Below are 11,824 nucleotides of genomic sequence, written 5' to 3'. Positions count from 1 at the left end.
GTGGGATGGGGCAGGCAGTGCTGGAGCTGCTCTTCTCCAGACTGAGCGCTGCTCTATAAACCTCCCTCTCGGCCCAGCTGTGCAGTGCTGGGGTGCAAAGCACCCCAGGCACCCCACTCTTAATTCCTTTTCCAGGACTTGGGTTCAGGTCCCTCCTCTCCAGTGCCTGTGGGATTTGCTCGAGTGACTTCCCAGAGAAAGACCAAGACCAGCTGGGGTCCTGTTCCACTTGGGTACAGTATCTGGGAAGTGCACAGGTTCTGGACCCCTCCTCTGAGTTATTTTGGGCTGCATTGTGGGGCAGAGTCCCCGATGCAAATCTGGTGTGCAGGCAGGGGCTGCAGGCTGAGCAGGGGGTCCAGCAGAAGCAATAACTCAGGAGGATGCTGCATCCCAGCCCTCAGGCTGGAGGCCATCCTTAAAAATCCCTGCTGAGAGCACAGGTGTCTGCAGAGAGGAGCAGCCTCTTCCACCCCGTGGGAAGTGCAAGCTGTCCTGTCACCTCCAAAGGCATCCCTGGGAACAGAGTGTGGAAGGGAAAGGTGCCAGAGGCGGGGAAAACCCCCTGACAGCTGGGAGTGAAAGCAGTCAAGCTGCTTCCTGAGCCCTGCCATGGGGCACTCTCACCTTGTGGCAGGGGAGGAAGGGCTGGAGGAGGATGGGATCACTGGAGGGGTGGTTATCCAACAGCACCTCATCTGACCCCCATCTTCCCGCTGCAAGGAAGCATCTGGAAGGAATGGGAGGTTGTTCTCTCTGCTAGGATGGCTCTGGGATATGCATCTGGGATTGGCAGTGGGAGTCTGTCCTCCACAAGCATTTCCCTGGCAGCTCTTGGCCTTGGCCCTCACCTTGGTGCAAAGAGGAGGTGCAGGGCAGAGCCTTTTTTCTCTGTGGGGTTTTAGGGCAGATGTCCCTGGGCAGAGGGTCCTGGTGTGGCTGTGCTGGGCTCTGGCAAGTGAATGGCAGTGGCTCTAATTGTGTCTGAATTCCTCTGAACCACAAGTGAAATCTGCAAAAATACAGAAAGTAAACAGCTCGGGGCTGAAATTCCCGACGCTTTGGGGATCCTTCCACTAGGAAAAGTTTCTGAGCTGCTAACAAAAGGTCTGCCTCTCCTCCAGCCTGCCTGTGTGGGGACCCCCTGGACTGGGAGGGATGCAGCCACAGTGCCGTGGGGACTGTGCTGAGAGCCGGACTGACTTTATGCCTTGGAGCAGCTTGAATATTTTCTTCTCGTTGTTGGATTTTGTTGTTGTTGTTGCTGTTTTGGTTTGGTTGTTTTTTCTTTTTTATTATTCCTTTGCTGCTCATGTCTGCCGAACAGGGAGGTTTTAATCTCCTTCTTGCAGACTGTAAAAACAATTGCCCAGGATGCTGGAGCAACCTTTGCTGCACAAATAGGGAATGGGAAGATGGCAGTGGGAACCAGCCCCTCACTGCAGCCTCCTTGCCCTGCCCTGCCCTGCCCTGCCGAGCTCTGCTCACCCCCAGCTGCAGGTGCTGGAGAGGGAAGAGGCTCTGGCAAAGGGCTGAGCAGCCCTTGCCCATCCTTCCCCGCATGCAGGCAGGGTCTGGGAAAGATGCTGTCCCCTGTCCCCTTAGTGTGTCCCCTGGAGTGGGTGGGACTGTCCTCAAGGGTGAGCATCTCTCATGCTCCCCCATCCTCCCTTCTCACTGGTCTGGTGCCCAGCCCCTGGGTCCTACTGACCCTGAGGCGCTCTGCTCAGGGCTGTGACAGTGACATGGAGACCACGAATGTCTGGGGCCCACCCAAGCTGTTCTGTGTCAGCTCCATCCCCAGGGAGCTGGGTGGCTGACTGGGTGCTGGACCTGAGAAGGTGGTAAATTTGGGTGAGGAAAACCAAGTTGTGCTTGTGAGTGCATCGAGATGTTTTTGGGATGCTCTCTGTGGGAGAAGCCTGACTTTCCTGGGAAACATCTCCTCACTGGACCCACTCTCCCACCCACACACAGATAATTCCCAGTGACCCCTTCCCCTCCTGCTAGGGATGGTCTCAGCGCCTCCTGACCCTGCAGCTCCACAGGGCAGCTCTGGTTCCCTTGGCCTCTGCCTGCAGGTCAGGCCTTTCTCTGGCTCTCCTCCAAGTGTTTGGATCAGCTCTTGGAAAAGTAAAGCCATAAAGTTTGCCCCAGCTGGAGTAGGAACCCGCAGTGGCTGGCTTGGGAGGCAAGCACTGGACCCGGTGGTTATTTATAATGCAGCAGTGAGGTTAAAAATAACAGAAATTTAAGCTCAGGAAGTTGTTTTGGAGGATAAGAAACTTTTACATTGGTATTCAGATGCCAGGGCTAGTGCTGGCCGTCCTCTGTCCCTGATGTCCCCATGCTGTGTCCCTTGGGGGCCCGCAGTCCCTTCCTTCCTCCCAGTGCATTGGGTCCTGTTTTGTGTCTTCAGAAATCATCTCTATTGCCCGAGAGAGTGGGTGCACCCACTCTCACAGGTTTTGAAATCATCTCTATTGCCCGAGAGAGTGGGTGCACCGTGGGAAACCTCAAAAACTGTGCTGTGCCAAGTGGTGGTGCAGGGGTGAGCCGAGTGGGGCTCTGCTCAGGGGTCCTGCTTGCTGTGGGGTGGTCACAGCTCCTGTACATCCCCCCATGTCATGGTTATTGTCACTACAGCTGTTTGTTCCCCTGCCAGAGGTCAGAGGGGTCCCACCCCCTGCTCCCAACATCTCTGCTGCCAGCCAGGCACATCTTGAGCCACTGGCTGCCCCATTCCTGGTGGTTGGAGCCCTTTCAAAGCCTTCCTGGGGGTCTTCTCTGGCATTCCCAGCTCCTCTCACTGCCAGTCACAGGTGGGATGTAGAGTGGGAGTCGGATGCTCCCCTTCATGTTCCTGGCACAGCATCCTTGCCCAGGGACAGCCAAAGGGTTTTGCCATCTGAAGTCTGAAGCTGGTTGGTGACAGAGTGTCCCCTGTGACCCCCCTTCCAGCCGCTGCTGGCCGAGACACCAAACCTTCCCAAAGCCCTGTGCAGGCACGTTTCTTGGCATCGATGTTTTATTTTGCTTCACCTCAAACCTTTCCCTGTTGACACAGTGTCGGTTTTGCTCCAGCTTGCTGGGCTGGCAGGGGTGACCTTTCCTGTGTTTGCTGTCTGGGCTTAGGATCCATCTGTGCTCTGCAGCCCCAGTGCAGCCAGCAGGCCATGGGGAGCACCTGGCAGGAATAGCTCCCTGGCCGGTCCGGTGCCACTTCCAGCTTTTCATTTCTGTCCTCCTGGCTTTGGGCCTATCTCCTTGGACACAACTGTGTCTTGTTTTCCTGATGCCAGGCGTGTGGGGAGCCAGGCTCCTCCTGCACCCATGCCTCAGAGCCGGGGAGTGTGTCCCCAGCCAAGCTCCCTATAGGAGATGAATTTCCCAGTGAAGGACTAGATGGAAAGGGCTCTTCTATCCCTTCTCTATCGCTACCAGCAATACAACCCTCTATTAGCAGGGAAAAAAATCCCCTCTCCAGGAGGGAATTTGGAAGGTTAGTCTCAGGGTCACACCCTCTGCAGGCGGGTGCCTGTCCCCAGCCCTGGACCCGGGGTAGGTGGGGACACCCAGTCCTGCCCACCTGAATGAGGACAGTATCCTCCCTCTGGCCTGGGACCTACCACAGGTTATTCCATCAGGGTGCACATTTTGGGGAGTGGAGCCAGCGGCCACACAGCCGCTTTGGCAGCATTTCTAGCCGAGCAGAACAAGGCAGGGATGGAAACTGGAGATGAGCTGGAGGCTCCATTTGTGACAGCAGCTCCTGTGGGATTCTTGTGGACTCGCCTGTCTGGTTCTGAGTAGCAAAAGCAATGTGTTAAACCCTTTGGGGGCTGTCCCAGAGCATCCCCAGCCCCCTTCTTCCCACTGAGCCCAAACAGCACATGAGGCCAAACTTTGCCATTTGTGATCTGTGAGGAAGAGAACTCGCTAATGTTACTTTTTGGCAAAGTCTTGCTGAGAACTCCTCGAGGGTGAAATGAAATGGGGTCACAGAAGGGTTTAATTCGGTACGTTGTCCTTCAAGGGAAGAAAAAGTCAGACGAGAAGTTTTAAACATTTTATAAAAATATCCACATGTGCTCAGCGCAAAACTCACCGTCTTTACCTAATTTAGAAAATGACTTTATATGGAGAAAGATTTAACAGTGCTCCATGGAGGGGAAGAATAATGAATACGTCTGCACCAAATCGCGCTGTCATCTGAAGATCTCCAAGTGCTTTCGAAAGGGTTGGAGAGAAATAATTGTTCTTCTCTTCCCTGGTTTTAGAAACTGAGGCATGGGATGAGAAAGCCTGAAAAGTGCAACTTTCCTGACTAATTTTAGCTATTTGAAGTCCAGATCTAAGTACCTAAATAAATGACCTGATTTTAATAGGCTGCTGGTCAAGTCTCCAGGGTGAAACCTGGAACAAGTCAGGCTCCGTAGGTCTGCAAAGGTGGCCTGGGTCTGGAGAGGGAGCCTCCTTCCCTTAGTTTGGCACTGTAACAATGAGCCTTGCTCAGATTTAGGATAAGATGAAACTAATGAGAAGGAATTTATCTGAATTTCTTTGAATTTAAGAGAAAAATAGAGAGTTTCTGTTTGGGGCAGCCTTGCTGTAGCCATGTGAGTTCAGATCCTTTGGTGGCTCTTGGGGACAGGGATTGGATCCCTCTGGGTCTGGGAAACAGAAGCAATCCAGGCTTTTCAGCCCTGTTATCACACCCCAACCACTGAAATGTATTTAGTAATAAATAGTGGAGATGGTGAAGGAAAAGAAGGAAATGAGTGAAGGACCTGCATTGTCCTGAGCAGCTGAGCTGCTCCAGGGCTGGGGAATTGCACAGGGATGCTCTTGGCAGTGCATGGACCATCTCCCACCTCTGCAGTGGTGCTGAGGCTGAGGCTGCTCCTCTCAGCTCCCATCCTGCTCCTGCTGCCCAAATATAACCCCAAAGCCCTTGAAAGGAAAACGTGATCTCTCTTTCCCAGCTGAGCAGTCTGCCAGGTCTCCGGGGTCAGTATCACCAGGAATGAGGGGGAAATGCTTGCAGAAGTGGAACTTTGAATTAGGTGGGCTTAGCTGGGATCCTAAAGCTGAACAAGTTGAACCTGAGGACAAATGGGGGCTGGTGGGTTGTGCTGGGAAGTGTTACCTGTTCCCAAAATGCCTGCCCAGCCTGGGAAGATGCTTCCCAGAGCTTGTGGTGCAGGGACAGTGGGGATCCTTGGGGAGATGCTGGCTGGGTGGTGATGTGAGGAGAGGGCAAAATACCTGTCTTAGTGTTTTGCATCCTTGGACAGCCCTTGTGCACCTCTCTGTGTGCAAGAACAAATTATAATGTAATTATGTGTGTAGAGCACCAACTCCTTTTTTGTGATCAAGGTCTGTCTGATGAGTGAGAATTGCAATAAATATTTCCTGTGACCAAGGGCTGGTCCCAGCCCCAGCACCTGCATCTTCTCCTCTGCATGCCATAGCTTGCTTTAGTTTGGTTTGGTCCTCCTGCAAAACCACCTCCCTCTGAAGAGGGCTAGCTGGGCTGGGCATGTCCAGAACCGTCAGGTGCCCCTGAGACTCCTCCATCCCAAATCTGCATTGCTTCAGGATGGAGCTCGCAGTGTGACAGGCAGGGCTGAAGCACGAATCCGGCTCCTCTGGTCACTGCTGGTGCTGGCAGATTCCTGCCTGATTGCCCCTGCCAGAGCCCTGGGGACCCACAATGCGGGGCAATATTTGCCCTCAGCAGGAGCAGGGTGCTGGGCACCCAGCAGCACTGGCGGGGAAAAGGCACCCAGGCTTTGGCATTTTGCTTTCTACTCACTGCCCGATGGCCCCAGGCCTGATTCTTTGCTCCTTGCCCGTTTTATTCAGCCTGGACATGATCCTCTGTGCTGCAGGACCGTGGGCATTGCCAGCAGGGCTGCCCGGCCCTCTTGGTGCTCAGTGGGAAGCAGCTCCTCTTGCAGGTGGCTACTCTTGTGGGAAACCCACCGGCCTTTGCTTTCTTGTCATTTAGAGATAGCTCCTGCTCAGAATGCCTGAAATGCACCTCCTGGCCTGCTGGCACTGAGGGCAGGAGGAACTGTGGCCGTGACACAGATGGGATGGGAAAGACCAGATCAGGGGAAAATGAATTAGGACATACAGAAGTCCCCTTGATCGGGACAGAAACCTCTAATCAGGCTCAGTTCTCCGTATTTACAGCTGCCGAGAGGAAAGGCAGGAGAAAAGCAGCCTGGCAAGATGCACAGAGCTGATCTCCTTTCCCCCAGCTGCTTTGCTCTCACTAATGTATTTGCTGGCAGTGCTCGCTGTCCCCGGAGCATTTTGAGCTCAGTCAGAGCAACAGTTCACAGCCAAAGACAGGAGTGCTGGAGCAGGCACAGGACTGGGAATGGCTGGGGGAGTGATGGGAGCCCCCAGCCCCTCAGTACGGGGGGCTTGTGGGGAAATGAAGTGCTGAGCCCTTCCATGTCCCCTCCCAGTTGGCAGAGATGGAGATGCAGCAGGGAAACCTCGCATCCCCTGACTGCAGCAGGGTCCCTCAGCACCTACAGAGCGTTTCTGCTGAGGGAAGGGGCTGGGAGCTGCGGCGGCTCCCCCAGGCCATTCCGCTTGAAAATACTCCCCGGGAAGCCCCAGGGCTGCTTTTCTCTAGCTTCAGCACTCAGTAAGAAAAGTAGGGACATCCGAGAGCGCTGCCCTGTACCGGGACACGAGGAAGGACAGAGTCCTGAGGGAATCGATTTGGTTGCACTTTGCAGTGTTGCAGAGGAGATCAAAATCTCCCCCAAAATCTCCTACACTATAAAATGAGGCATTTGATACCCCAGGTTGCAAGGATGTGCTTCTCTCCTGAGCATCCCTGGACCTGAGCTGTGCCGGGACAGCGGCATTCCGGCGCCCGCTGCAGAATATTCCGGCACTTTTAGTACGGCCTGGTGCGGTCACTGCGCTTGTTCCAGGCAAAAGCAATGAGAATTTTATGAGGTGTAAGTGGATTGTGCCTGAAAGCATCCATGTCCCACTCGGCTCCATACATGCACATGCTTCTTCTGCACCTCCTCTCCTCAGCCAAAATGTCTTGTCTCCTTGCAGGCTTAGAGAAAAGATAAATATTAGTGCTGCGAGATACCGTGATCTGAGTTTCTGTCTGTGTTGCTGTTCTTGTGGTTAAAAAACACTTTTTCTGGCTGCAAAATTCATTAGGGTCCAGTCTCTGGGGTTCAGAGGGAAACCAGAGCAGATCTTAATGAGGGAGCACTAATATCTAGAGCTCGTTTCAAAGCAATAATGGGATTAGAAAGGAGACAAACGTACATTGGTCCCGTGCTTGATGGCTTTATTTTCGGCTTCTTTGTTGCTTTTCAGTTTATTTGTTAGAACATCCATTTTGCATTAGAGGGCAGATGATGAAATCACACGGGATTGGAGAGAGGTACCGGCGATGGGCTGAGATGGGGAAGTTTGAGCTTTCTTGGCTGTTTCAGAGAGTTTTCACCACAGAGAGCGGGAGTGAGAAGTGCACAGGGAGCAGGAGTGGATGATGAGGCTGTGATGGAAAGGGAGACAGGACAGCAAAGGGCAGGAGCTGGAGACTGCAGCCTCTTTAGCGAGGCTTGTAATATCTTATTAATGGAAGAGAAACTGCAATTTTTATTTTGTGGAAATTCTTTTGTTCCACATTAAATTTTAAAGTGCTTTGCTCCCATTACAGCCTCCTGCCAGAGTGTGCTGCTGGCTGGGAGGAGCTGCCCTTTGCAAGGTTTTGGGAGAGCCCATGTTTGTGTCTGGGCTGGGGGAGCAGGGCAGGGCTGCAGGGCCCTTCCCTGGGGCTGTCACCCCAACCCCAACACTCCTGTCACACCTGCTGAGCATCACCCAGAGTCTGGGGCGGGGGCGTGGAGGGTGCCAGGGGTGGGTTATGGTGGGCTGCGTGCCCTTGGTGGGTTCTGGGGCTTGAGGAGGGCTTGCCTACACCCAGAGCTCTTTCTTAATTAACTCCATGTGCAGGGACACGTGGATCCTGGAGCAGGAACAAGGCACCCTGATTCCCCAATAAGCTTGTCCGCACATGGAGTAAATCAATAGCAGCTCATCAGGAGCTGTGTGCTGGCTGGAGATGCCGCCTCAGGATGAGTCACATGCAGAGAGGGGGGCAAAAATACAAAAAAAAAGGAAAAAAAGTCTGAGGTTTGACTCCAGACCTGGACTTAGGAATGCCCATTGTGTTTCTGGTGTGCCAAACCAAAGGGCTGGCTTTGTACTGTCTCCTCTCTCCTGCCTTCTAATCCTTGTGGGTGGTTGGAGCAGAATTTTTCACCTTGATCCCATAGTTATGTGCTGGGCTGTGACTGCCTGAATATCAGGACTCTTTGTGGCTTTTAGCTGGTTGTGGGTTGGTCCCTACTGAGCTCCAAAGCAAGTGGTGCTGGCCTTGGGCTCCCAGCGAGGACACGATTGAATGGGCTGGCACTGAACAGCTCCAAGGGTATTTTGGAATACCAAAGGTCGTCCTTGCTGCTTTTCCTAAGCCAAAGTGAGGGAGGCTCAGATGATGTGCAGGAGATTGGGAACCTGGGGAGTTGGGTACATTTTTCATGAAGCTTTTTGGGAGATCCAAAGCATTAGAAATCATTTGGGTTAAGGTTCCTGAAGTGACCAAATGCCTTGAATGAGGCTTGTCCAAAGCAGCCTGGGGCTGTTCCAGGACAATGCAGTGTGTGGGGCCAGATCCAGCTGCAGGAGCAGGGTCTAGTAAAGGCTTTGGAGAGGAAAGGATGAATTGCTTCTTACTGGGGGCTGAGTGCCAAGAATATTTCTCACCTCCATCCCAGCCCAGCAGCTGCTGATTGTGAGGGTCAGGGCATCTGCACCGAAGGTGCCCAGTCCCCCTTGGCAGGGCTCATGGCAGGATAAAGACCCCCAAAGTGACAATTTCCACCCAAATGTGCTCAAACCAGCCTTGTTCCCAGCTATCTCAGTAAAGATGAGCTGTGGAAGGGATGTGGAAATGGAGCCTCTGCAGCTGCCAGGGTCTCTCTGCCTGATTTCTCTCCAACACCAAGCAGCTCCCAGGACAGTGGGCACCCAGCAGGCTCTGGGGCTTATTCTGCAGGAACGAACGAATGGAATAAATCCGTTTTAAATGCCATGTTTTGACACAGGTGACAGGCTCTAGGAGGTGGCAGTGGCTCAGTCCCTGCTCTCCCTTTGTAGAGGTTTGACTCTGTGACACCACACTGTCAGTGCTGCCAGCACGGGAGGAGCAGTAGGGGTCAGAGCGGGTCCCTGGCTGCTGCCAGAGCCCCTTCAAGGCATTACAGATGATGTGCCATCCTCTCACTGAACTTCCTGGCTATTGTCAGCTGCTGTTGAAGCCTGACACTAATTAAATAGGGTGTTTTGTGTTTAATAAATTCCCACTTGAGTCATGCCAGTGGGAGGGCGCTGGCCAGATCCCTGCCAGTGCCACTGCGGGGTGGCAGCACTGGAATGGTTCTCCCTGAGAGTCTCCTGCACCCCTCAGCCCTGTGGGTGCTACCCCACATGAGTGCATATCCCTGCACCCTGGCAAGCTTGTCTACCTGATCCTTGGGAAGAAAAGCCCCCTCCCTGTGGTAGCAGCACCTTGGGATACCCAGAGGGATCTTCAAATGCTGGGAGCAGGATGAGCATCCCTGGTGCCATGTCCCATCTTGTTCCCTTTCCTGCCACCCCAGGCAGCCAGCCCTGTGCTCACCCCACTCCCTGTCTGTTCCCACTTCCCATCTTTGCAAGAAGACGTCAACACGCTGTCATGAAGCTGAAAGCATCAAACTGGTGCGATGCCCCAAACCCCCGGGAAGCTCTGGAGCGCTGCCTGCATCTTGCCTGTTGGGAAGGTGGGAAGCTGCCCCCGCTGCCAGCCAGGCCTCCTCCTCCTCCTTGGCTTTCCTTGCCTGGAGGGAAGGCAGGACTGGTCTGTTTCCCCTGGGAATGCCAGGATCACACGGAGCACAAATTGGGTTACCACTAGCAGCAAGCAGGTTGCCGGCAGGGAATTACAGGAGTAGAGGACACGGCTGACTCTGTGCCCCTCTCCGGCCACTGCCCTTGCCTGGGGAGAAGAAACCAGGGGCAGCACCATCCCTGCAAGCAGATTCCATAGGATGTACCTTAACTTCTACAAAATAGCCACTTTTGTCATCTTTTCTAAGACTTGAGATATTTCATCTACCATCCATCACACAAACCCTGCAGTGGAGCCCCTGCTGCTTCTTGGGGCTGTACTCCTTCCCTCCATGTCTGCCTTTGGTTTTTGGGCAGTGGGGTGTGGCAGGTATAGGACATCAATCTGAGTGCAGGCCAGGGTTTGGGCTGGAGCATGTGGGATGAGCTCTGCTTTTAAGCTGGTCTTGCCCTGTTTGTCCTGGCTGCAGCTGTGTGGGTGTGTGAGACTGGGAGGTGTTTTGGGGTGGCATCCCCTCCTGTGTCCATGCAAGTGCCACAGCAGAGCTTGGCTCCCATACTGAGCACCATCCCAACCCTAATCTTCCTGCTTCTTCCTTCCTCTACCACCTCCCTCCTTCTCCTCTGCCAGCGAGATGCTAATCCATGAGTTCCTGCCATGGATTTGCCCGCAGGGTTCAGTTAGACCAAACACCCAACCCTGCTGAGTCCCTCAGCCTGCTCCAGCTCCCGCTGCCCACGGTGGCTCAGCCCTGGGGAGAGCAGCTTCCTGCTCCCGGTCGTTCCACATAAGCCAGGGATGGATTTTAGTCACTGCTGGATTTTGATGTGGTGTCAGGATGTTTCCATTCCCGCAGAGGAGTGTTCCTTGTAGACACCTCAAAAATGGAGTCAGGCGCACCAGCATCTCCCAGTGCAGTCACAGCCTGGCTGCAGCCTCTTCCATGCAGGGAAAAAGGCAGGGATTGTGGACTGGGGTAGCCTTGGCCTCCATTTCCCCACCTGCAGAATGACTTCCTTGCCACTTATCCCCGTTGTGAAAGCTCTGTGTTGCTTTCACTGAAAACCGCTATTTTTCTTATTTTTATTGATCGTAGACTTCAAAACCCAAAGTGTGTAAGATGGTTCCAGTCTAATTAGTACTTAACCTGCAACAAAATATTGTATTTTACATTGATTTTTTTTTTTTTAGAAAGGAAACATTGGCTCAGTTTCTAAATGAAACACTTTAGCAGGCCATTTGGAAAATCATCATCATGTTCAGACTTTGTAAACATAATTTCTTTAATATTCTTTTTCCCTCAACTTGCCGGGTAAGAAAACATACACAAAAATTGGTGGGTGGTTTGAGTCGCCCCAAAGCTGTATTTCTCCAGCAACACTCTCAATGGAAAGTTGTACCCAGCATTGGCTAATGCCAACCTTTAAGTGGGAAGGGCTTGCTTCTCCCATGGTCAGGCACAGCTCCCAGGGAAGGGTTTCCTCAAAGGAGGCTCTCCCTCAGCTACCCTTCCAATCACAGCAAGTCAGGCATTGCCCTCTGAAACTCCTGGGGATGCCCCTGGCCAGTGTCCCTGGGTCAGGGCAGCAGTGAAGGGGAAAGGATAAGGTGTGGGGACATGGGGTCTGTGTCCCCCAACTCTGCTTTCAACCATTTGGACCCTGCGGAAGTGATGATAAGGGGCCCTTCTGGCCTGGCTTCTTCCACAGGGTTAAAATTATTCCTGGGTTTGTCCTTGGATTTGTCCTCTGAGCTTTTTGTGAGGCTTGGCCAGGTTTCCTCAGGGACTTTGAGCTTGTACCCTTTTGCAATCAAAATACTGTGCTGGGGACACGAAGTGCACAGCTGCAGCAGATGTGGCCAAGAGCCGGCTGC

Source organism: Corvus brachyrhynchos, unplaced genomic scaffold, assembly GCF_000691975.1.
Source record: "Corvus brachyrhynchos isolate BGI_N302 unplaced genomic scaffold, ASM69197v1 scaffold522, whole genome shotgun sequence".
Taxonomy (NCBI): domain Eukaryota; kingdom Metazoa; phylum Chordata; class Aves; order Passeriformes; family Corvidae; genus Corvus; species Corvus brachyrhynchos.
This window is presented reverse-complemented; position numbering follows the sequence as displayed.